Source organism: Neoarius graeffei, chromosome 2, assembly GCF_027579695.1.
Source record: "Neoarius graeffei isolate fNeoGra1 chromosome 2, fNeoGra1.pri, whole genome shotgun sequence".
Taxonomy (NCBI): Eukaryota; Metazoa; Chordata; class Actinopteri; order Siluriformes; family Ariidae; genus Neoarius; species Neoarius graeffei.
Genome location: NC_083570.1, coordinates 123,266,034 through 123,290,718, shown reverse-complemented (window position 1 = coordinate 123,290,718; position 24,685 = coordinate 123,266,034). Strand labels below are relative to the sequence as shown.

At 42.4% G+C, this 24,685-nt stretch overlaps 1 protein-coding gene across 10 annotated transcripts in view; it reads right to left on the bottom strand.

The window, feature by feature from the left end:
* LOC132882239 (NACHT, LRR and PYD domains-containing protein 12-like) overlaps nt 1-24,685 on the bottom strand; it is a 1,431,284-nt gene that overhangs the window by 1,245,512 nt on the left and 161,087 nt on the right. The window lies entirely within an intron of this gene.

Below are 24,685 nucleotides of genomic sequence, written 5' to 3'. Positions count from 1 at the left end.
CAGTCCAGCTACTTACTTCAGCACTGCCCCTTCTGGAAGTGACGAGACCACAAGCGGGAAACACAACACCCTCGGTCAAAAAAAAAAAAAAAACAACCTCGGTCGGCATGACACTTCACCTTAGCCGCCCACTTTATTAGGAACACTTCTGTTCGTACATACAAACTACAAACACTCTTCTTAGAGTTTAGAGTTTATTTTATTTTTAAAAGGGACAGTGTACAAATTAAACATTATCCTTGTGGTAAGGACAGATGTCTGTACCAGGTTATAGCAGGACATGCTAATTTCCGCCTATAGTCACTTTGTTTATACTCTTGAATAGCTCTTCTTCATGACGACAACCGAAAGTGTACCAACACGATGGGGCATGTAGCACCACCTGTGGCTCGGGTGCACAATGCACCTCATAACAATAGCTCGATTTAAACACTGTGCATGTAGGATTGGATTTCTCTGGCACCCCTGCTGGGACCCTTTGCTCGATTACTGACAGTAGCTCGATTTGGATGTGCATGTAAACGTAGTGAGTGTTCTCCTGATGGTGGACTCATGAACATTAACCAACGTAAGAGAGGCCTTCAGTTGCTTAGAAGTTACACTGGGGTCCTTTGTGACCTCACCAACTATTACATGCTTTGCTCTTGGAGTAATCTTTGTTGGTCGACCACTCCTGGGGAGGGTAACAGTGGTCTTGAATTTCTTCCATTTGTACACAACCTGTCTGACTGTGGATTGGTGGAGTCCAAACTCTTTCTTTAAAGATGGTTTTGTAACCTTTTCCAGCCTGATGAGCATCAACAACGCTTTTTCTGAGGTCGTCAGAAATCTCCTTTGTTCGTGCCATGATACACTTCCACAAACGTGTTGTGAAGATCAGACTTTGATAGATCCCTGTTCTTGAAATAAAACAGGGTGCCCACTCATACCTCATTGTCATCCCATTGATTGAAAACACCTGACTCTAATTTCACCTTCAAATTAACTGCTAATCCTAGAGGTTCACATACTTTTGCCACTCACAGATATGTAATATTGGATCATTTTCCTCAATAAATAAATGACCAAGTATAATATTTGTCTCATTTGTTTAACTGGGTTCTCTTTATCTACTTTTAGGACTTGTGTGAAAATCTGATGTTTTAGGTCATATTTATGTAGAAATATAAAAAAAATTCTAAAGGGTTCACAAACTTTCAAGCACCACTGTACATTTCATAACTAACCCCATTAAATGTTTTCAAATTTAAACTGTTTTATTTTCAGTTCCTCAGTCTCATATGCTCCAGCAAATCAAATCACTTGTGTTTTTGAGTTTTCTTTTATATTTGCATATACCCTTACAGAAAAACCACATGAACTTCACATGTGATTTTTCACATACTGTGAAAAATCTTCCGTTTTATGATGCGCCAAATGTTTTCGATGGGTGAAAGATCTGGACTGCAGCCTGGCCAGTTCAGTAACCGGACCCTTCTTCTACGCAGCCATGATGCTGTCATTGATGCAGTATGTGGTTTGGCATTGTCATGTTGGAAAATGCAAGGTCTTCCCTGAAAGAGACGTCGTCTGGATGGGAGCATATGTTGCTCTAGAACCTGGATATACCTTTCAGCATTGATGGTGTCTTTCTAGATGTGTAAGCTGCCCATGCCACACGCACTAATGCAACCCCATACCATCAGAGATGCAGGCTTCTGAACTGAGCGCTGATAACAACTCGGGTCGTCCTTCTCCTCTTTAGTCCGAATGACACGGCGTCCCTGATTTCCATAAAGAACTTCAAATTTTGATTCGTCTGACCACAGAACAGTTTTCCACTTTGCCACAGTCCATTTTAAATGAGCCTTGGCCCAGAGAAGACGTCTGCGCTTCTGGATCGTGTTTAGATACGGCTTCTTCTTTGAACTATAGAGTTTTAGCTGGCAACGGTGGATGGCACGGTGAATTGTGTTCACAGATAATGTTCTCTGGAAATATTCCTGAGCCCATTTTGTGATTTCCAATACAGAAGCATGCCTGTATGTGATACAGTGCCGTCTAAGGGCCTGAAGATCACGGGCACCCAGTATGGTTTTCCGGCCTTGATCCTTACGCGCAGATTCTTCCAGATTCTCTGAATCTTTTGATGATATTATGCACTGTAGATGATGATATGTTCAAACTCTTTGCAATTTTACACTGTCAAACTCCTTTCTGATATTGCTCCACTATTTGTTGGCGCAGAATTAGGGGGATTGGTGATCCTCTTCCCATCTTTACTTCTGAGAGCCGCTGCCACTCCAAGATGCTCTTTTTATACCCAGTCATGTTAATGACCTATTGCCAATTGACCTAATGAGTTGCAATTTGGTCCTCCAGCTGTTCCTTTTTTGTACCTTTAACTTTTCCAGCCTCTTATTGCCCCATCCCAACTTTTTTGAGATGTGTTGCTGTCATGAAATTTCAAATGAGCCAATATTTGGCATGAAATTTCAAAATGTCTCACTTTCAACATTTGATATGTTGTCTATGTTCTATTGTGAATACAATATCAGTGTCTGAGATTTGTAAATTATTGCATTCCGTTTTTATTTACAATTTGTACTTTGTCCTAACTTTTTTGGATTCGGGGTTGTAATACCTTTGCCCGCTTTGATGTCTTTTGTAGATCATCCTCCACTATCTGAAAAACAAGTATGAGTGGAAGAGTGTAAAAGGTCAGAATTTATGGAGGGTTGCTGCACACTTTTTGAAATCAAAATGCTTTTAAAGTTTAAAAAAAAATCTAAATAAGTGTTAAATAGCTCTACATTGTTACAGCCATCACTGGCATAGAGTGTTTTGACAGAAGCATGGATCCTCCACTCTGCCGTAAACAGAAAAAACATTTTCTGGTATCCCATTCCCTCTTGATCAGCCAATCAGGAGAGAGAACCTCACAAATTTCTTTTCTGTTTACTGCAGAGCAGAAGGACCGGGAGACAACAACATACAATTGTAAATTAAGCACTGCAGTGCTACAGTGATGCCCAGTCTACACATCATATTCTCTCGGTGCTAGGGAACAGGTTTGCATATTACAAAATAGAGGAAAATCACATCATTTTAATTTCATGCATTTTCAATGACAATTAAGTTTAACAATACCTGATCTAACTCATATTGCAATATCTGTCATTATATGTAGATTAAACAGACCTATCAGATTTGACTATTTTCAGGACCATATATCTCAATAATAGTGAAACAACATACCTTTGGCTTTGACATTTTGTGTCTCTCCAGCCATTGTCTCTCCTCTCTCTTTATTTCCCCAAGGCTCTCTATTTTAAAATAATAAAGCAAAAGAACAGTATTATTTTTTAGCAGGGATTGACCACCTAAGCTATGGACCAATTTACAGTCTACGTCATCAAGAAGCTGCGCGCGCAGCCGTCTTTGTTTACAAACAGTAAATGGGTCTATACATAGACATATAAACATAGATGCCGCATTGAGCTGGTGGCCCGTTGCTGGGATGCGTCAGAGTGTCCGCCATATTGGATGTGGCAAATCTTCCCCGTAAACCAATGCAAGTAAAGGGACTGAACTTCATAAAGCCCCTTTCTACAACAATATTTAACTCGATGCCTTTTATTCACCCATTAAGACACACACGTATATATTTGGGAAACAAACAGGCATCAAAACAACACATAACTTTTAATGTGATGGTTATAAATAGTGTGCAAAATACCCTGTACACTGCAAACTAGCGACAGATACGCGATAGATAGCTCAGGTAAGCTAATCAGTCAGCATACCGTAGCAAGCTACCAAAACCTGAGGCCACAATAACCAACCTACAAGACTGAATATGATAAATGATGGAAATAGTGGAAAAACTGGAAATAGTGAATGAAAATAAAAATGTACTGTTTTATTTATTGAGTCACCACACAGACCTGCTCTCGTTGAATAAAGTGAGCTGAATGAGCGCCAAACTGAGTTCGGCCAGGTTCTAACGTCATACCAAAACAAAATACATCACTGATTCCTTCACATTCAGAAAGGTTAAAAACATTCATCATACGCTCAAAAACGTTCATCATAGTGTGGCACTGTATTATCTAATTCTCACTGCTTATAACTCTACACCTACCCGGTGGAGATGAGCTGGGAAACTGAAGACTGAAGGAACAGCTCCCTCTCTGATCCTGACTGTCTGACCTGTTCTGTCCAAATCCTCCGTTCTGAAGTGTTCACTGCAGAGCATGGATGACGGAGTAGCAGAAAACCCTTCCCGTCGCACAGCTGTCTCCACTGCTTTTTCATGGCTTTATTTTTGGGAAACCTACATAGTATGTGAAAAGTTAGCTAAGCAACTAACAATCAGCGTAGTTACGAAGGAAATACTTCGTTGTTTGGAGACAGGTTTCACCGAGCGGCTATTATGCGCGAGACTTCATATTAGCCACAAAGTCAGAAAAATCTGTTCGTAAAATTACGTTATAATGACCAAATACAATGAAAAGTATTTTTCCAGTCTCACCTGTGAAAGGTAATCCCATGTGATCTCGTTTGGACGGTAAACCTGTTGGTACAGTTAAACGCAGCACAGGAATGAGGCATCTTTATTCTCGGCTACTTTGCCACATCCAATATGGCGGCAAGGGTGACGTATGATTCTACGCTCAATGCGGCGTCTGTGTTTGTATGTCTGTGGGTCTATGGAGGAGCGCGCACGTTGCTAAACCATGATTGGGGCCTTGAGCGGCGCAATGCATGCAGGGAGTAGTAGTTTTTAGCATATCTAAAAGCCATGACACAAACTAGACAGCTTTCTCAAAGAACTACAAGTACCAGAATAACATTAAGGTCGTGTTCGCAGCTGTGTGGTTAACCACGAGACTTAACTTTGGCTCGCACACAGTGTTGCCAGATTGGGCGGTTTTGAATTCTACTTTGCGGCCGAAAAATGGCTTGGGCTGGTTGACAAAAATTGGGCGGGTTTGGCGTTAGTTCGGCGGGTTTTTATCAGATGTTTATAAATATTTCGCACCAACGTTTTGTGTGAGAATGCAGCCAGAGACACTTATATAGCCTTAGAAGGACTTTGATGCAGCACATTCTATGTACTATCTACATCCACTAGTCTCCATCCAATCCAATCCATATTAAACTAAGCCGAATGATGTTCTTGAACATGTGAAGGAAATCAGGAAAAACAGCTCTCTTTGGTCAACTGAGGCAAGTCAGAGACCTAGTTTACCCAGCACCCCTTAGGTATTTTAAACAACCAAAATCGAGCATTGGCCTAAATTAATCATTAACAATAAACATTAATCTCATTAAGTATTATTTAAGTAAAAAAAGTCGATGTAACTGTAAGACTAATATGAATGTGTGTAATGTAGTGCAGAAACTGAACTCATAAACTAGTAAATAAGAATGACGCAATCCATTCTCCATTTTCTCTTCTCATGGTACATTCAGCCATGCATCGCAGCCTAACTTTTTTTTTTAATTGAAGTATATAAAACAGGTACAATCTAACAAATCCACAAAAATCAGGGTAACAGATGAAGAAAATACATGGATGTAGACAAAAATAAATTAAGCAGAATAACTAGGCCTATAAAATTAATAAAACAAATGGGATAAATAAAAAGAGAGACAAATAAAAAATAAATAACCTCAGCACAGGGATGGCAACAGGAAAATTTTATTTCAGCTGAAACGCCGAACGGGGGGTTCAGGGGGGCAGAGCCCCCCTGAAGCTTTAGCCTTTTTAGCCTCTTCTACCTATTTTCTAGCCATTTTACATGTATATTGTGTGAAAAATACATGATAAAAATAAGTATCTAAAGTTATTCACCGGCACAACGCAAGGGGGCGCGAAGTCGCTAGGAGTAGTTGGTGGGTGTGGTTAGTGGAGTGTTTATCCTCCGGTTACTTATAATGACTAGCACTTTTTTTTTTTATAATGACTAGAACTGGAGTCGTATAGATGTCCGTACTTCCTCAAATCAACCGCTCTTCATGCTGCTCCATCTTCGCTCGTGTTTTTAAAAATGCCGGTCGTGAAAACAAACCAAACCGGGAAAGTAGGGAAGCGGAAGTGCGTGAACAGCGGATGTAGAGTGGACCAATCAGAGCCCTCTTGTTCATTGTTACACTCGATATAGAAGCTTCCGTTGTTCGCGAGACATGTGGTTTCGATACGATTTGACACTAATCTCGGTAGCAGCAATAAAAGTTAGGTACCTAACCCCCCCTAAAACTTTTCTCTACGGATTTAGGCGTTCCACAAAAATGATAAAAATGAAATTCAAAACGGCGGATTTCCGCCGTTCGGCGGAAAATTGCCATCCCTGTCAGCAATGCAGATGTTCGATATGCATCGTAGCCTAACATAGCCTACAGAATATTCTGCGTGTGCGCCACCTACTGGTGCATGTAGGATTCAGAACCCAGCAGATGATTGCAGAGTTATAATCTGATTGAAGCACACGGAGCCGAGGACCAGACAGCAGATTCTTCACCTCCACCACTGACGGCCTCATGCTGCCGTTTAGAAGCTGTTTGCATTGTTGTTCGATTTACAAATAGTATTCTGGACTTTAGCTGCATATTTTTACTTTACAAGATAGGCATCAAGTACATTTTACATTTTGGGCGGGTTTTGAACATATTTGGGCTGGAAACCGTCAGCAGTATCTGGCAACCCTGCTCGCACATGCCCATTAATGTTCATCATACGGAGAAGGAGAAGATCGCACAGATGAGCAGACATGTTGGAGTGTTTTCTTGTTTTGTTCGGACACTCATATTCAGCAAATCTTTTTGGCCGCTATTGCAGTTCGGCTTTCTACAAGAATGTAAAGGTCAGAAATAACTTTTGTCAGTGTTGTAAGAGTTGGCGCTGCTGCGGGGCTCGGGTGGAGGAGTTCGGTGAGGAAGCCGCGGTTGTTGTCAGTGTTTGGCCGGAAGGGCAGGTGTTTCTGGCCGCTGTGGTGATGAAGCTGTCTGGGACGCTGTAGCGTTACACTGTGCGCGCTTTGGTTTGCCGATAGAAACAGAAAGATCGGCTGCATTCCCGTTTGTGCATGTATATGGATTATTGTAGTGCAACAGGCCCAGCATGCATAACGCTCCCTGTCTTCAACACAACACACAGCAAAGGGAGCGCAAAGGATGCTATAAAGAGGAGGCGCGGCAGCCAGGTGAAACTCCTGCGGTAGCGAAGCTAACATTAATATCCTGAGCTCCCACAGCCAACTACACCGCGAGCGCTCATTGCTCCACATTCATTCTTCCCTTTGACGGAGATCATTAGTGCCGGAAAGGCTTGCCAGCCACCTTTAGGACGGTTTACACCAAGCGCCCCGTGCTCCACCAGTCCGACTCGCTTTGGGTCGGTTAACATTTTCTTATCTTTGACAGAGTTGTCCAACCCGACACTTATTTTATTTCCGTTAAGCCGCTTCATCAGCGCGCGCATCTGTTTGTCCAGGAGCGTCTGACTGCTTTCTCTTCCGGTCTCTCTGTTTCGGCGCCAAGCAGTTGGTGCGCGAGATGAATCTGATTGGATATCTGATTGGCCCTGATTGGCTGGCTTCTGACTTTTGGTTGCTGAGGCATCGAACTCCCCCAGCAGCAACGCTCCCAGAAAATCCTTTTCAAGTCTGAATGCAGGAAGTGGAGCAGAGGAGCGAGTGTGAGCAGAGAGGTGGTGGTCGTTTCCCGGCAACGGAGGCTGCGCAGAGAAGGGGGGAAAATCAGGAGCAGATTTGGCGCGGAAACACTGAACGCAGAACCTGGTGTTAGATTTTGAAGTGGGAATGAGTAAGTCAGAGAAAGAACCACCGGACTCGGTGGATTCGAACTTTGTTAGAGGAGGACTGGGGTGTGACACCGGACAAGATGTTGATAATGTCTTAGCCAGCATTGAGTTTGAGGAAGATGAAATGAGTACAATCAGTGAGGGTGACCAGCAAGACGACTTTCAACTAGTGCAGTCGAGAAACCAAAGGAAAAAACATAAGACAAGAGATACACCTGATGGTCCTAGAATTAAGCAGAAGAGGAGAGACATTAAGGTGGTTATGAAATTTCAAAAACCAGGTTTACTGAACCCCTTGAAAGTGAGTGCAGAGATACACAAACTGGTTGGTGATGTGTTTGATGTTAAACCTCTAAGAGACGGGAGTCTGCTAATTGTTTGTCGGGATAGGGACCAGCGTATGGGACTGATGCAGTGTAGGAACCTATTAGGAATTAACGTTAAAGTTCAGGACTGGGTAGAAAGGGGGAATGCACTGGTTGTGATAACAGGTGTGCCGACTGAACTGTCGGAAGAAGAAATTAAGCAGAACATTAGAGGTACTAGAGTGATCAGAGTTAAACGATTGCTGGTTACCAGGGCGGGGATAAAAACGCCAAGTCTGTCTGTTCTACTAACATTGCAGGAACCCAAGCAACCTGAAAGAATTATGATCGGATACGTTAGTTATCAGACGAAACCATATGTTCCACCGCCAACAAGGTGTTTTAAGTGCCAAAGATACGGCCACATTGCGTTAGTGTGTAAAGCCAAGTGTAGGTGTGCTAGGTGTGGGGGGGAGCACGAATATGGTAAATGTGAAGAAGGCACTAAAATTAAATGCTGCAATTGTGGTGGAGAACATAGTGCGGCATACAAAGGCTGTGAGATGCATAAGAAAGCCGTTCAGGTGCAAAATGTTAAAGTTAAAGAGCAGATCTCATATGCGGAGGCCATCAAACGGGTTAACAAAGAAAACAAAGCGAGAACTGCTGTTAATGTTGGTTTGCATGCTGCCCCTATGCCTGCTGGAGTCCAAATGCCCCAAAAGTGTTGCAAACTCATTGACGATACACTTATAGTGAATAAGAAGAATTTTGTTGCTTTCATAGCGGAGGTTATTAACCGATCAGCACTGATTGAGAGTCGGACAGACAAAATTAAAATGATAAAAAAGGCAGCTGAGAAGCATCTAGACATTCGAGGATTGACAGTACTCGACATACATAATATGCTTTCAGAGCCATTGGACCCCGACTTTCGTCTATCCACCCCCAAGTGTTCATAATGTGTTTGCGTGTTTTACAATGGAATGCCAGGAGTCTACTGGCCAATGGCCAGGAGTTTAAACAGTTTATTGAAGAGCAAGACGTCAAACCCAACATCATTTGCGTACAAGAAACATGGTTGAAGCCCTCTTTAGATTTTGTTTTATATGGTTATGTGGCAGTAAGGAAGGATAGGGATATGGTGGTGGGGGGGGGGGGGGGTAGCGATGTTTGTGCAGCAGGGGATCAATTACAGGATTTTAGAAATGAATGAAGATGTTGAAGTGGTGTTAGTTGACATATGGATTGACAAAACTAGACTGAGAATTATTAATTTCTATAACCCATGCAAGGTTATAGTGAGAAAGGCACTGGAGAGCTTGTGTGAAGTGGGACATGGGAATATATTGTTTTCTGGTGATTTTAATGCACACAATACCTTGTGGGGGGGCACAAAAACTGATGTAAATGGGATCACTGTTGAGGAAGTCATGGATGATTTTAACCTCAGTTGTTTGAATGATGGTCGTAGTACAAGGTATGATGCTGCGCATGGAACTGAATCAGCAATAGATCTCACATTTACTTCTGGGCCAATAGCTGGCGTAAGCAGATGGGAAGTTTCTGACCATTCTCTTGGCAGTGATCACTATGTCATAACTACAACGATTAGAGATCAAAATATCTGTTTGGAGGGGAACTGGTTTCTGCGATGGAAGTTGAAGCAGGCAGATTGGGGATTGTATAGGGTTACTGTAAGTGCTAAGCTTATGCAGCTCCCTCCTGTACTCACTGACGACGTGGACGAGCTAAATTCTATAATAACATGAATACTGTGTGATTCAGCTGAAGAGGTAATTGGTAGGTCCTCTGGAAGGCAGGGAAGGAAGATGGTACCTTGGTGGTCTGATGAGTGTACAAATGCTATTAGGATCAGGAATAAGGTTTTAAAGGCAAGTCATACTTATCACAACCTATTGGAATATAAAAGGGCTCAGGCCAGAGTTAAAAGAATTATTAAAGACACAAAAAGGAGTTATTGGAGAGCTTTCTGCAGCCAAATAGGGGCAGATATTAAGGTCAGTGATGTGTGGGGCATGATTAGGAAGATGGGGGGCATTAGGAGGGATCACTCCTTACCGGTGATCAAAGATAATGGAAGTGAAGCAGTAACAAACTTGGAAAAGGCGGAAATGTTGGCGAGAGCCTTTGTTAGAATACATAGCTCAGGAAACTTGTCAGGTGAAGAACTATCTCGGAGGGGAAAGATTATACAAGACAACAAGGAGATCCTGGAGAGGGAACATGTTGGTGATGGTGTGGTGGATAGGGAATTTACAATGAGTGAGTGCATAAGAGCCTTGGCTGGAGTTAGGAATACCTCACCAGGGAAGGATGGTGTGTGCTATAAAATGATTAAGGAATTAGATGTTATGGCTAAGTTTGTGATTTTGAAATTGTATAACGAGGTCTGGAAACAAGGAAAGTTACCAGTGAGTTGGAAACACTCAGTTGTGGTTCCCATTGGAAAGCCAGGTAAGGATAAGTCTAATGTGAAAAGTTATAGACCAATCGCTCTGACGTCTAATTTATGCAAGCTCATGGAGAGAATGGTGACTAAGAGGTTGACCTATGAAGTTGAAAAAAGAGGCCTTTTTTCATGTTATCAAAGTGGATTCCGTAGTGGGCGCACTACCATGGATTCTGTCCTGTGCCTGGAGAATGAAGTGAGAAAGGCACAGGTTAACAAGGAGTCTGTGCTGGCTATCTTTTTCGATATAGAGAAAGCATACGATATGTTGTGGAAAGAAGGGCTGTTGTTGAAATTGCATAGGATGGGCATTAAGGGTAAAATGTTTAACTGGGTACGTGACTTTCTTAGAAATAGGACCATTGAAGTGAGAGTGGGGACAAGTCTGTCCAGGAGATATCAAATAGAGAATGGAACGCCGCAGGGGAGTGTGTGTAGCCCTGTATTATTTAATATAATGATTTAATGATATATTTTGTGGTATTGAGGATGCTGCTGTTCATAGAGCGTTGTATGCAGACGATGGGGCTTTGTGGATGAGGGGCCGCAATGTAGACCATGTGAAAAAGAAGATGCAGGGGGCTATTAATATAGTGGAAAGGTGGGCTGGAGAGTGGGGATTCAGGCTGTCGGTGGAAAAGACACAAGTTATTTGTTTTTCAAAGAAGAGAGTGAATCCTACAGTAGACCTTCGATTGTACGGTCAGACTCTTTTTCAAACATGCACTATTAGGTATCTGGGTATATGGTTCGATGTCAAGCTAACATTTAGGGAACATATACAGAAAGTCATGGAGAAATGTAAAAAGGCTGTGAATGTTCTCAAATGTGTATCAGGGTTTGACTGGGGAGCGACAGGGTTTGCGTTGAGAAGAATTTATATTGCCTCGGTTAGGTCGGTGCTAGACTATGGCTGTGTAGCTTTCATGGGGGCTTCTAAGACCTTGCTCAGCGGCCTAGATAAAGTTCATTCTACAAGCTTGAGAATTTGTAGTGGTGCATTTCGAACATCCTCTATACCAGCATTGCAAATTGAAACAGGGGAAATGCCCCTACACCTTAGGCGACTTAAGCTCAGTATGGCGTACTGGACAACTTTACGGGGGCATGAAGAGTCACACCCTACAAAACAGGTGCTACTGGATTGTTGGGAATATGGTAAATCGCAGAACAACAGTTTTGGTTGGGGAGGGAACAAGTGGGCGAATGAGTTGGAAATTGGTGCCGTTTCTTGCTGTGACACAGTTCCTTTAAGCAGAACCCCTCCATGGCTATTTGGTATACCCTCTGTAATATTTGAAGCAAAAAATAAAATTGCAAATAATGGAATATATTGGGATGTTGACCAATATCTGCAGCATGCGTTCTATGGCCATACAATCATTTATACAGATGCATCCAAAGATCTTGATGGCAGAACGGGGGCAGCAGTGCACATACCAGACCTTAATATCTCAGTTAAAAAGAGAACCTCTGACCATTTGTCTATCCTTGCAGTGGAAATGTCAGCCATCATACTTGCCCTCCAATGGATAGAGGATTTTAAGACTCTTCAGCCTGTGATCTGTTCAGACTCAATGTCGTCCTTATTGTCTATAGAAAATGGTTCCTCACCATGCCGTCAGGACTTACTAAATGAGATCAATCAAATATTGTTTGTACTAACCCAACAAGGCCTGTTTGTGTGGGTCCCTGCTCATAGGGGAGTGGAGGGCAACGAGGCAGCAGATAGGCTAGCAAAGGAGGCTACTACAAACACTGAAGTCCAACTTGTAATTCCCCTCAGCCGGCCAGAAGTTAAGGTTTTAATCTACACTAACGTGAGTAAACTTTGGCAAGCCGAATGGAAGGAAGAGAAGAGAGGAAGACATCTATATAAGGTACATAGACATGTCACATTCAGTAAATCAGGTTATGCTGGGAGACAGGAAGAGGTATGGTTTTCCAGATTAAGGATAGGCCACACAAGGCTGAATAGCAGCCTATTTAAGATTCAGAAACATCTTACTGGTTTGTGTGAGCACTGTGGAGGGACAGAAGATGTAGAGCATGTTTTACTTAAATGTACGCATTATTCAAGGCAAAGAGAAGGACTGAAAAAGGCTGTGGAAAAATCTAAACTGACACTGTCTTTAGAAAATCTACTAGTTGAGCCTAGATCCAAATACATCACCGATGCAGTATTAGCATTTCTCAGGGAAAGTCAACTATCTAAGCGCATCTAGGGGATTTCAGCTTTCACGTTTTGCAGTTGGTCATTTGTTTCTTTGATCTAATTTTGTTTAATTATGCAATTATTTATCTGGTATTCAGTTGGATTTTTTTTCTTTCTCCCTCTCTCTCTGGCTCTCGCACCCTCTCATTTACATCTCTCTTTCATAGCACATTATGAGTAGTGCAAGTAATTAATTCAAGTGTACACACCCCAGTCCTGTAGATGGTGGTAATGCACTGCGTTTGCCAACCGCCACATAAACCTGACTGAAGAAGAAGAAGAACTCCCCCAGCAACCATCATCCAATCAGGGCCGAGCATCCGCTAAAGTTATCAAATCAAACACGCCTCGCGCGCTCTGATTCAACTCGGCGGCTGAGCGGAAAGAAAAGGGCTGAGGGCTGAAAATGGAGGCGCCTCACAGGAACAGATGGGTCATGGACCGGCCATATTTGCGAGAGGACAAGGAGCCCAGACCACGAAGGACAATATACCGTATGGAGAAAATTGGTCATGGTGTCAGTGATGTAAGTTAGCCATACAGGGGCGCCAGAAGCATTTTTAATGTGGGGGGGGACACACTGGTGTGGGGGGTCCTCCCCCAGAACATTTATTAATTAATTAGAGGCCATTTCCTGCATTCTGGTGGATTTTTAACAGGTTGTTAAACACCTAATTTTACCGACAAAAGTCACTTAATTCAATGACTATTTTAGAGACTCAACAATAACGCTACGTTCACACTGCAAGGCTTAATGCTCAATTCCGATTTTTTTGTGAGGTCGTTCACATTAACAAATATATGCGACTTGTATGTGATCCTCAGTATGAACGAAAAGCGACCTAAAAGTGTTCCGCATGCGCATTGCAGGATACGACGACGTCACACGCAGTGAGCATGGCCAGTGTTTACGGAAGTAAAACCGCCCGGTTGCGGTATGACTCATCCAATCTAGCTTGAATAGCTGCATCCCCCCAAATGGAAATCAGCTCCCTAACCTCTGCGTCCTTCCATTGAGAAGATTCAGAACCTTCACAGCCCGAAGCGTCCCTCGCATTGATGTCATGCGCAGGGGCGCAGATACGTTTTTTGAACTGGGAGGGACAAAAAACTGGGGGGGGACAAAGCTGCCTGCAAACCAACTCCAACCCCGATATGCCTGTCAAACTTGTTGTTAGTAACCATAGCAACCAAGCTCGAGCTCGCAACCTGTGCAGTCTGCGCAGCTCAACCAACCGAATATCAGTCTTTGTTTTGTTTTATGTGAGTTGTTGCAACTATGTATACACTGCTGTGCACCTCAATAAACCGAATGGTAATTAGTCTTTTGATTTTTCCGTGAGGTTTGCCTTATGCAAAGAAAGACAGCATAGACGTTTTTTCCTCCCTATAAGTGGGGGGGACCGAACGAGGTGAATTTAAATATGACTCGTCCCACCGTCTATCTGCGCCCGTGATTATGCGCCATGTTGTTGTAACTTTTTTGAGAGACCCGCCGCCTACTTCAGCTCAGAATAGTGACGTTTGTGGCTTGTTGATGATGTGCAAGGCGGATGAATGCGACCTGGCGGTTCAGACTGAAGTCGCATATGAAAAGAGCGGATAGGAATCGGAATTAGGACCACATATCCAAACGGCCTGGGTCGGATTTGAAAAAATCGGATCTGTGTCGTTCATATTGTCAATAAAAGATCGGATACAGGTCACATATGGGCGAAAAGATCGGATTTGAGTCACTTCAGCCTGCAGTGTGAACGTAGCCTTAGTCCTCATTCAATGAGTCCATATATTCATCAGCCTGTTTTTAAACCCACTGCTCTGCCCAAGATAATGAGATGACTGTGACACAGTTTATCACCTTTATGGGTGCATTTTACTTTTTATTTTGTGTTTCCTTTTTTTAGTTTTAGATGTAACACAATGTGCCACTGTGCCAAGCAATAGTGACACTCAGCTGTATGTTTAAAAATAAGAATATTCATAATTTCACACAATGAACAGGCATGACATGGCATCATGCAAACTTCATAACACAAAATCACACTGTGTCCAGCAACGGTGACACAAAAAACAACTTCACACAATGAACAGGTGCGATTTTGTTCACCACCAACAGTGACTTTAGTGGGTGCATTTTACTTTTTTCCGATTTAGTGATGCTCATAACAAAAATGGCATGGCATCATGCAGTCTTCATAACACACAATCACACTGTGTCAAGCAACGACACATAAAAGAGAACTTCACACAATGAGCAAGTGCAGTTTTGTCAACCTACATGCAATGGTGGTACTACAGTAACATTTACAGATCAGTATAACGAATAGATTTATAGATAGAACTCCTTCTTACATTGGTGCCACCACAATTTCTACCACTTCATAACTTTTATCCCCCTTTCCTTCACAATCCACCTGGAATAACACCCATCTCTCTCCATTGCTTTCCTTTCTGCTATTCCTTCCCCAGACACTGGTTTCCCATGTTACTTTCCAGAAAACTGGCAAAGACCAGACAAAACAAGTTCTTCAAATCACAACAGGGAATCAGTAAATATCATCAGAGCAGACTTGACCTCATCCTTGGCATTACAGTAAGGCAGGCCTACTGGGTTTGAATTAAATGATAGCTAACATTAAGCTAGCTGATACATCTCCTAACATTGACTAGCCAGCTAACTGCACTAACATTTCCATTGGGATAAAAAAAAAAACCTGTCCTGTGGGGAAATTCTGACTGACTTTCCGCTGCTTTGTAAAGAATGTCCTTATGTCCATTGTGTCTGGGGAGGAGGAAATACTGCAAACAATTCACCATCAGGCGGCACGGTGGTGTAGTGGTTAGCGCTGTCGCCTCACAGCAAGAAGGTCCGGGTTCGAGCCCCGTGGCCGGCGAGGGTTTTTCTGTGTGGAGTTTGCATGTTCTCCCCGTGTCTGCGTGGGTTTCCTCCGGGTGCTCCGGTTTCCCCCACAGTCCAAAGACATGCAGGTTAGGTTAACTGGTGACTCTAAATTGACCGTAGGTGTGAATGTGAGTGTGAATGGTTGTCTGTGTCAGCCCTGTGATGACCTGGCAACCTGTCCAGGGTGAACCCCGCCTTTCGCCCGTAGTCAGCTGGGATAGGCTCCAGCTTGCCTGCGACCCTGTAGAACAGGATAAAGCGGCTACAGATAATGAGATGATAATGAGATGAATGAATTCACCATCAACCAAGAATACCCCATTAGGCTAAGCTCATTTCATTGTTTCGTTGAATATTAATTTAACGTGGCCTAGGGTTAATTTTGAGAGCAGATAACAAAAGAATAAGGTTTCAGCAAAAGCTGTTGTGAGGTGGCAATGTGGCTGATATCACCTCCTTCACTCTCGAGCAGCTGTCTCTGCTCGCGCTGAGATTCGCTTGCACGTGGTGAGTTGTTGTAGGGAACGCCCGGAAAACCCAGAGTGGGTTTTCAGTGGTCTGTGTATTCTCTTATCAATCAAGTGGAATGGATTCTTTCACGAAGCAATAGAAACGGCGCTGGGTGAACTCATATTTTATGTTAAATGTGGGGGGGTCCAAACGAAGAGTTATGAAATGTGAGGGGGACACGTCCCCTTCACATTCAATGGTGGCGATGCCCATGTAGCCATATATATAATATATCTAGCTACTTTGCTCAGTAACTACCAGGCTAACTAAACTTTTCCTCACCTTAGGAGAAATGGGAGCATTAATGTCAACTGCTAAAACACATTTTGTTGCATTGGTGTGCAGCCAAATGTGTCTTCAAATTTAAAGTGTAAAATATTTGTATATTTGCAAGCTTCATGTAACATTAATGTTACCAAACAATCTAATATTGTTGACTTTATTTCAGATCCCAGTGTTGGAGACAGGTAAACAATACAATCAATACATATTATTAGTAAAATGTATTGTGTTGTGGTTAAACTGCGTATGGGTTATAGATATTTAGCGAATGTGTGGCAATAATCATCATCTGTGCAGCTCAGATTCTGATTTCACTGAAGATGCCAAGGTTGGGAGTCATCAAGAGGTACGGGTAAGATTACATTTGTACAGTCTGGACAATTTGAAGTGTCATGGTATACTTTAATGTGTAATATTCATTCAACTTCAATAAGCCACATATTGTCTCCTCTCAGCAGTTGATTAAAACCAAGTGAACATCATGTTCTGAATTGTCTCTCCTCTTCTACAGCACATGGACAAAGACAACGATGCCACGGGTGACGGTTTGGACTCTGACTTCGAGGTGAGTTTATATTGTGATAGATTTAAACGGCACAGAATGGTTAGTGTTTGGCTTCATAAGCATACTTGACGTCTTCTGCCTTCGGTGTGACACTTCTTCCTAAACATCATGTTGTCATGAGACATGAGGTGTGCATTTAACTCCCAATATTAAGTTATTTCCAAAAATGCCCCCCCCCCCCCCCCCCCCCCCCCCCCCCCCCAGCAACCCAGTGGGCACGGTGTAAATAGCGGTGATGGTGAAAGGGAGAGGATGAATGATGAGCCTGAAAAAGTAGGTTCCCTTACTGTTTGTTTCATGTCTGTATTCATTATGATTATTAACTAAGATATTGCATGCATTGCCTACCAACTTGATGCTTTACTGTATGTATACACAGCTCATTGGCTGTGGCTGTTTTTGATTACAACCAAGTGATGTAACAGGATGTGATCAATTGTACAGCACTCCCTTGATGAGCGCATAGACAAAGACAGCGATGGCACGGGCGACGCTATGGACTCCGACTTCGAGGTGAGTTTATATTGTGATTTAAACGGCACAGAATGGTTAGCGTTTGGCTTCATAAGCGTACTTGACGTCTTCTGCCTTCCGTGTGACACTTCTCCCTAAACATCACATTTGTCATGAATTGTCTCTCTTCTACTGTGCAGCAGTCCCTTAACGAGCACATGGATAGCGATGGCACAGAGTCAATCATCTACTCTGATTTTGAGGTGGGGTCACATTTTAAATAGTGTCTCTGACATCAAAAGCCCTGTATAACACACAATTAATTGAGTAATCAAACATGATGATCATGGAGACCTCTCATAGCCAAGGGCAGAAAAGAGGAGTAGTAACAAAACTAGAAATATTTCTATTTATACAGTATTTTTACAAATGCTTTTTTTTTCATTGAAACTGATTTAGCACAGCAGTTTCAATCCAACAAGAGAGGTGGACTATAATGTGACAAACGCGTAAAAGCAATGTGCTGCGACAGTATAGAAAATGGAAAATAAGGTTGCATGTAGGCTTTGTCAGAATAAACTGGCATATAACCACTCAACTGGAGCAATGTGTAACCACATTCAGCACAGGTTGTGGACGTTTACCTGCATGGAGAGCGAGCTACAGGTGCTACTGTAGCACTGCCAACATACCGTTTGGCACACTCAGCAAGTTACCTGCACAAGATATGTGAGTTGTCATCATGTTATATATGTGCGACGTTTGTAAATACAGGGCGACAAATGCCACATAGCAACATTTATTAGATTATTGAAGAACATGATTAATGGTGTTAAATGGCTCTATAACCGTAGCAAATTAAAACTGTGCTCAATTTTGACTGATTTCTGAGTGTTTTCTTACTTTAGACTAGTCAATTAGTCTAAAAAATTGACTGGCAAATTAGTCGCCAGGAGCATCCCTACTGATCAGCTGAACAAATGGCTCAATGTCACATCTGCAGAGATGGTCCATTTGGGGCCTCAGCATGGTTAGACTCGGCTCATTAGAACTGATAATGGAAACGCAAATTGGTGCAGCATGGTTTGACTTGGTGCAGCCAAAAGGGCAAATGGAAAAGGCCTGTTCGTGTTTCTCCTTTCTGTAGCACCCCCCCTGACGGCCACACAGATGATGTTGTTGATGGTGGTGATGGTGGAGCAGTGGCGGCTGCTGGTTTTTAAAACAGGGGAAGCCCTTTTTACGCATTCATCGTAAAACCTGTAGGCCGGATATGAAAGCATAGAAAGGTGTGCCCCATTAGCATAGTGAACTAGACAACGCAACTGCAACAACTGCCAGCACAAATTATTTATCTTATCAAAGAAGAGCGTGGCACTCTGTTCCAAGTCTGAAGATTTGTAAAGGTTCCTGTAAAAATCAAAACCTTCTTTTGTTATGCGTTTGGGTTCTGTACATTCCTTTCCATTAATTATTAGACGACAAATTGAATTATATTCTTGTCTACGTTTTTCTAAATTGCAGAAATAGGCTGTGCTTTTTTCTCCCTCTTCTATCCACTTGGCTCTGGACCTTACATATGCTCCTTTTGCTTTATTTAAATACATCTCATCCAGTCTGGACTGCAAGCTGTTTACTTTTTCTCGATCGTCTTCACTCCAATTTAGTTTAGTGTAGCGTGTCATGAGTTCTTTGATCAGATTTGCTTCCTCTGCTCTCCTTTTCTTATTCAATTTTTCCCCAAAAGCTATTGAAAGTTTTCTTATACTGAATTTTAGATATTCCCATTTCAGTATTGATCGAATTGTCATTTTTAATATCCAGAATTAGTTGATTAATATGATGACAATACTCCTCATTCTTTAGCAACTGTGAATGAAATTTCCAATACTTTTTGAATTTATTGCTTCTGTTTTTGTTTGTCAGCTTCAAATTAATGATACAATGATCACTTAAAGTTCTATTAGAAATTGTTGTTTCTGTGGCACGTTTTAAAATTGAGTTTGATACCAACCAATAATCCATACGTGATTTGATTTGACCATTAGGTTTGTACCAAGTAAACTGTTTAACCTCTTTGTTTAAAGTTCTCCAGATATCTATCAATTTGTCATCACTCATGAATTCCCTATAATTGGATTCCTATATTGTTGTGATAGTCGTGAAGGCCATCTATCCATGCACTCATCAGGAGTGAAGTTGAAATCACCTCCAACCACTATATTATCCGTGGGGTAATTTGCATGTAGTTCTTTGATAACTGATGCAACAAGGTTCTATTTTTTTTTAATCATCATTATTATTACCATAACCATTAATCAAAACAATAAGAACATTGTCAATTTCCATAACACAGGCAACCCAATGTCCATTTTCATCTGCCTCGTCTCACAGAATCTTACCAGGACATCTGTTTAAACACACGGCGACTCCAGCTGAACGATTTGTCCCATGACTAAAGAGGATTTTATCTCCCCATTGTTGTCACCAAAACTTGACATCAGATTTATCAGAATGAGTTTCCTGCAGGGCGGCACGGTGGTGTAGTGCTTAGCGCTGTCGCCTCACAGCAAGAAGGTCCGGGTTCGAGCCCCGGGGCCGGCGAGGGCCTTTCTGTGCGGAGTTTGCATGTTCTCCCCGTGTCCGCGTGGGTTTCCTCCGGGTGCTCCGGTTTCCCCCACAGTCCAAAGACATGCAGGTTAGGTTAACTGGTGACTCTAAATTGAGCGTAGGTGTGAATGTGAGTGTGAATGGTTGTCTGTGTCTGTGTCAGCCCTGTGATGACCTGGCGACTTGTCCAGGGTGTACCCCGCCTTTCGCCCGTAGTCAGCTGGGATAGGCTCCAGCTTGCCTGCGACCCTGTAGAAGGATAAAGCGGCTACAGATAATGAGATGAGATGAGTTTCCTGCAGAAAAGTACAGTGTGCTTGTTGCGCTTTGCAGAACAGAAAAACAGCTTTGCGCTTAACTGAGTCTTTAAGTCCCCTTGTATTCAAAGAAATAAAAGAACTATCAGTTTTTAACTGGAACACAGAACACATAAAAGAAACTTCTTTGAGAAGTTGAGGGAGGTGGAGTGGAAAACCTTGAGGTAGAAGTCCCATTGTCAGAACTGTTCCACGATGTTTACATTTCAAAGTTAAAGATCAGCCCAAACCTGAGGTCTCTTCCATCATGCGCTTGCCTTCAATGAAGGGGCCAAATGGGCCCCTAAAGCCCGCAGTCTTGCCTTCCTTTCTAGCCTGCTCAATTTCTGGCCACAGTGCCTGTCTGGACCGCCAGTCTTCTTGGGTCAGGTCTTCAGCAAAGCGGATCCCTTCTTCTTTGCAGACTGGGGAAGTTCTCGTTCACTTCCGGATGTCATCCCTCACTGCCCGCCTCGCAAATAGAATAACGATTTGTCGATGCCTGGTTTCCATCGCTCGACCTACTCTGTGGACAACGTTGACCGCATCATCCATCTTCGCCGCCAAGTCAGGCACAATTTTACCCAGGAGCTCCAGCACCTCTGCTCTGACGTTCTCGTTGGCTTTTTCCTTTAATGCGAAGGCACCATCTTCTTTTGTATCTTTCTCAGCTCAATACACATCCCTTCATGTCATCATTTTCCTTTCTAAGTGTTTCCATTTGTGTTTCCAAGTGTTTTATTTTCATCTTGCATTCTTTTAGCTCTTCTGAGTTGAACTGTACCGTTTTAGATATAGCGGCTCACATGGAGCTATGTTGTTGCATCTGCTTATTAATTTCCTCCATGCGGTCGTCGACACGTTTTTGCAGTAACTCGATAGCTTTCAATATAGTTTCAGCTGATGCGTTTGTTTCTTCTTCTGGAGATATGCCTTCCGTTTTCTTGTCCATGTGTGTTTTTCAGGAGTATCTGTTGGCGTTGTCTCTCTATCCCGTTTGTTGTTGCTAGCTGTTTCCCTGGGTGTAGCACAGTCATGCTCACTCAACTTTTCCTTGCTTTTAAACGGGAGACTTTTTACTGCCTGGGGTTTCGTGTTAATATTTTTCTTCATTTTCGGGCTGAGTTTTGGTTCAAAGGAAAGGTCAAGTGGAGTAATACGCTTCAAATAAATTTTACACGGGGACCTTGTTGAGGAGCTCAGAGGGATGCGACTGCTCGACACGCCATCCCCCCGATATCCCTCTCTTGAATCTTACTGACCACCTCGGCTGAGGCTGTGGAACATGTTGACTGCCAGTTCTCAGTTTGAGTCACATGACCAGCTTCATACACACCTTCATTTCTGATTTTCTCATTGGTGCTGGGCCTCCACGCCCCCTTTCTTCTTTGTGGGTTGGTGAAGAGTTTAGCGGTGCACTACCGCCCCCTCTGATCTGGAGTGTGGACTACAGCCCTACCATCTCTCACATTAATACTCAGAGAGAGAACTAATCACTAATCCTACTGCTTCTCATTCTGTTCATTAGTCTTGTTGATCCTAAATACTCTACAAGTTTCCAACACGTGTCACCTGACCACTGTCTTACAATATCACTCATGTTTTGTTCTCTAATCTCTCAGAGCACATTCTTTAACACTTTTCTCTCTGAATCATACTTCTGGCAGAACAATAAAACACGGGCAACTGTTTCTGCGTCTCCACAGTATTCACACTTTCCATTATTGTCTTTTCCCATCAAATAAAGATTGGAAATGTTGACACAAGTCTGATCATTCCTTCTTCTTCTCATAACCCTTTCCTATTTCATCCTCCTGATCCTGCACACCAGTCATGGATTATTTTTAAAAGGGATCTTCCTTTAGTTTTTGTTCCATTTATTTTGCCACACACACATTGATTCGGCCCTTAATTACAACTTTAGCTTCCGAATTACTAATATTTACATTAATGTGATGAACCTGAGTCTGAACAAATGATTGCTCTCCGTGGTTTTGTTTCCTCTTTTCACTGCACTGTGTCATGAGCGTGTGATTTGCAGAAGGTGTGGCTCCATGGGCGGAGCTTGATATTTGAGCATGGGAGGGGGTTAAATGTCAAACTCCACCCATAGCGAACAGGAAAAAATGCAGCTTTATAGTGTTCTTAATTTACTGTCAAAGGATCATAACTCCTTCACTGGGGGCAGCAATGAAGCAGTGAAGGAGTTCAAGTATCTCGGGGTCTTGTTCACGAGTGATGGTGAAATGGAGCGTGAGATGGACGGGCGGATTGGGGCGGCGTCAGCAGTAATGCGGGCGTTGTACTGGACCGTCGTGGTGAAGAGGGACCAGATAAAACATTTATTGATTTAAAGCATGTCTTTGTTCACGTCGTATGTGGTGGTATTTTGATATCGAGGTGCATTTCAGCTTCGATACGAACTCAACTCGACTGCTCCTACACAGGCATGCAAATGAATGAGAATGTGGGACTGAGTTTGTTTCAACCTGAAAAATAAAATGTGCTTAAATGTTAAACTTGGACTTTTAATAATCGTGAGTCCCATGATGTGTGCCATTGTGAATATGAGTTACTAAAAGGAGCTCCAGCAGAGAGAGTCACAGTGGTGCTGTGGTTATCACTGTCACCTCACAGGAAGAAGGTTCTGGGTTCAAACCTCACGGCTGATTGAGGTCTTTCTGGGTGGAGTTTGCATGTTCTCCAGAACTTGGTGCGTGAACTAGAATGGAACCTGTTACCTGTTGGTGAAGAGGGGTACGAGTGGAAACAAGGTGCCTTTGGTGCGCACACTTTCATAACCTATAGAATGAAATCAGAGTCAGCTGAACACTTCGGGGGAAAAAACACAGACCTTTGTAATGTTTGAAAAGAAAACATGTAAAATGTGATGTTTTTGAAAAAGTTAGATTATAAAATTCAGCTTAAAAAAAAAATCAAGATGTTGACCAAAACAAAATATGTTCAACAAAATATTTGGTCATATTGTGTCTTAAATGTCAATTATTCAACATTAATTTCTCATTAATATTTACCAGAACATTTCTGATTCATGTCTTTCCATTGGAACAAGTTCAAATCAATTACTTTTAATAGTGGATGCCCCTTTAGTTATCGATATATTATGAAGCCAGTCCTGTGATAGATTGGTGGCGTGTCCAGGGTGAACCCCTCCTCTTGCTCGAAGTCAGCTGGGATTGGATCCAGCTTCCCCCACGACCCTGATGGAGAAGTGCTATAGATAATGGATGGATATTATTAAGCCTTTTATCATCATCTTTCAAGAAAGAAAGCTTGTGTGGATCTGGGCTGGATTTAGCCAGTCTTGACTGGGGATGCAGTCAAAATGTTCAGTGGGCATCTTTTACAATCATACTTTGCCAATAAAATATAATATTTGTATAATGAAGAATTGCACACTCTCTCCAATATGTTGTGTTTAAATTTTGTTTCTCGTGCAGTGAGATTGTTTGATGGGAGATTGTGCCTTAAATGATCGTGCGATCATGATTTTATTTTGCAAAGATCCTGCACACAGAGTAATTCCTGTTTACGCCACTGCCCACATCTGATGGGTTTCTGAATTGTTTTCGACGCCAGTATGACTTCCATCAAACACAGCACATGGACGTTGGTTTTCAGCAGAGTTTCAGCACAGAGATGTGTCCGTGCTGTACAGTCACGGTCTCTGGGCTAGAGTGAGAATTCGAGACAGTGTGAAATGTAGAGGAGGAGAGAACTGCAGGCTCTTTCAACATTATTCTTTGCTTTAGGTTCATGGGGCTGAATGAAATGAGGCAGCAAGCCATATTTGGCTCACAGACCTTGAGTTTGACGCATGAGATTTAATTTAATTCATGACTTAATGATGTTTTGTTGTTGTTTAAACTGTTTACTGGGGCAGGGCTGCAGACTGAGTCATGCATAATTAAACCCCTACTTCATTTCACACGGACTCACATTCCATTTGTAGATCACTGAATTCTGATTATTATTATTTTAAAATAAATAATTAGGTGCTGTTTAATAACGTCCCCTTTCTACACCGAGGGGTGGGGTGGAGTTATTACAAATAAAATCTGTAATCACAAGACTGGACTCGAGTCCTCCAGCCCTATAGAAGAGGAATCAAATACTAAAGCCATCACACACACTGCAGTTACACTACTTCACACAAAACCCTCACATTATCCCACTGGACTGCAGATAAGACTGAATGAATGGGTTTTTTTTTTTAAAGATTTTTTTTGGGCTTTTTTCACCTTTA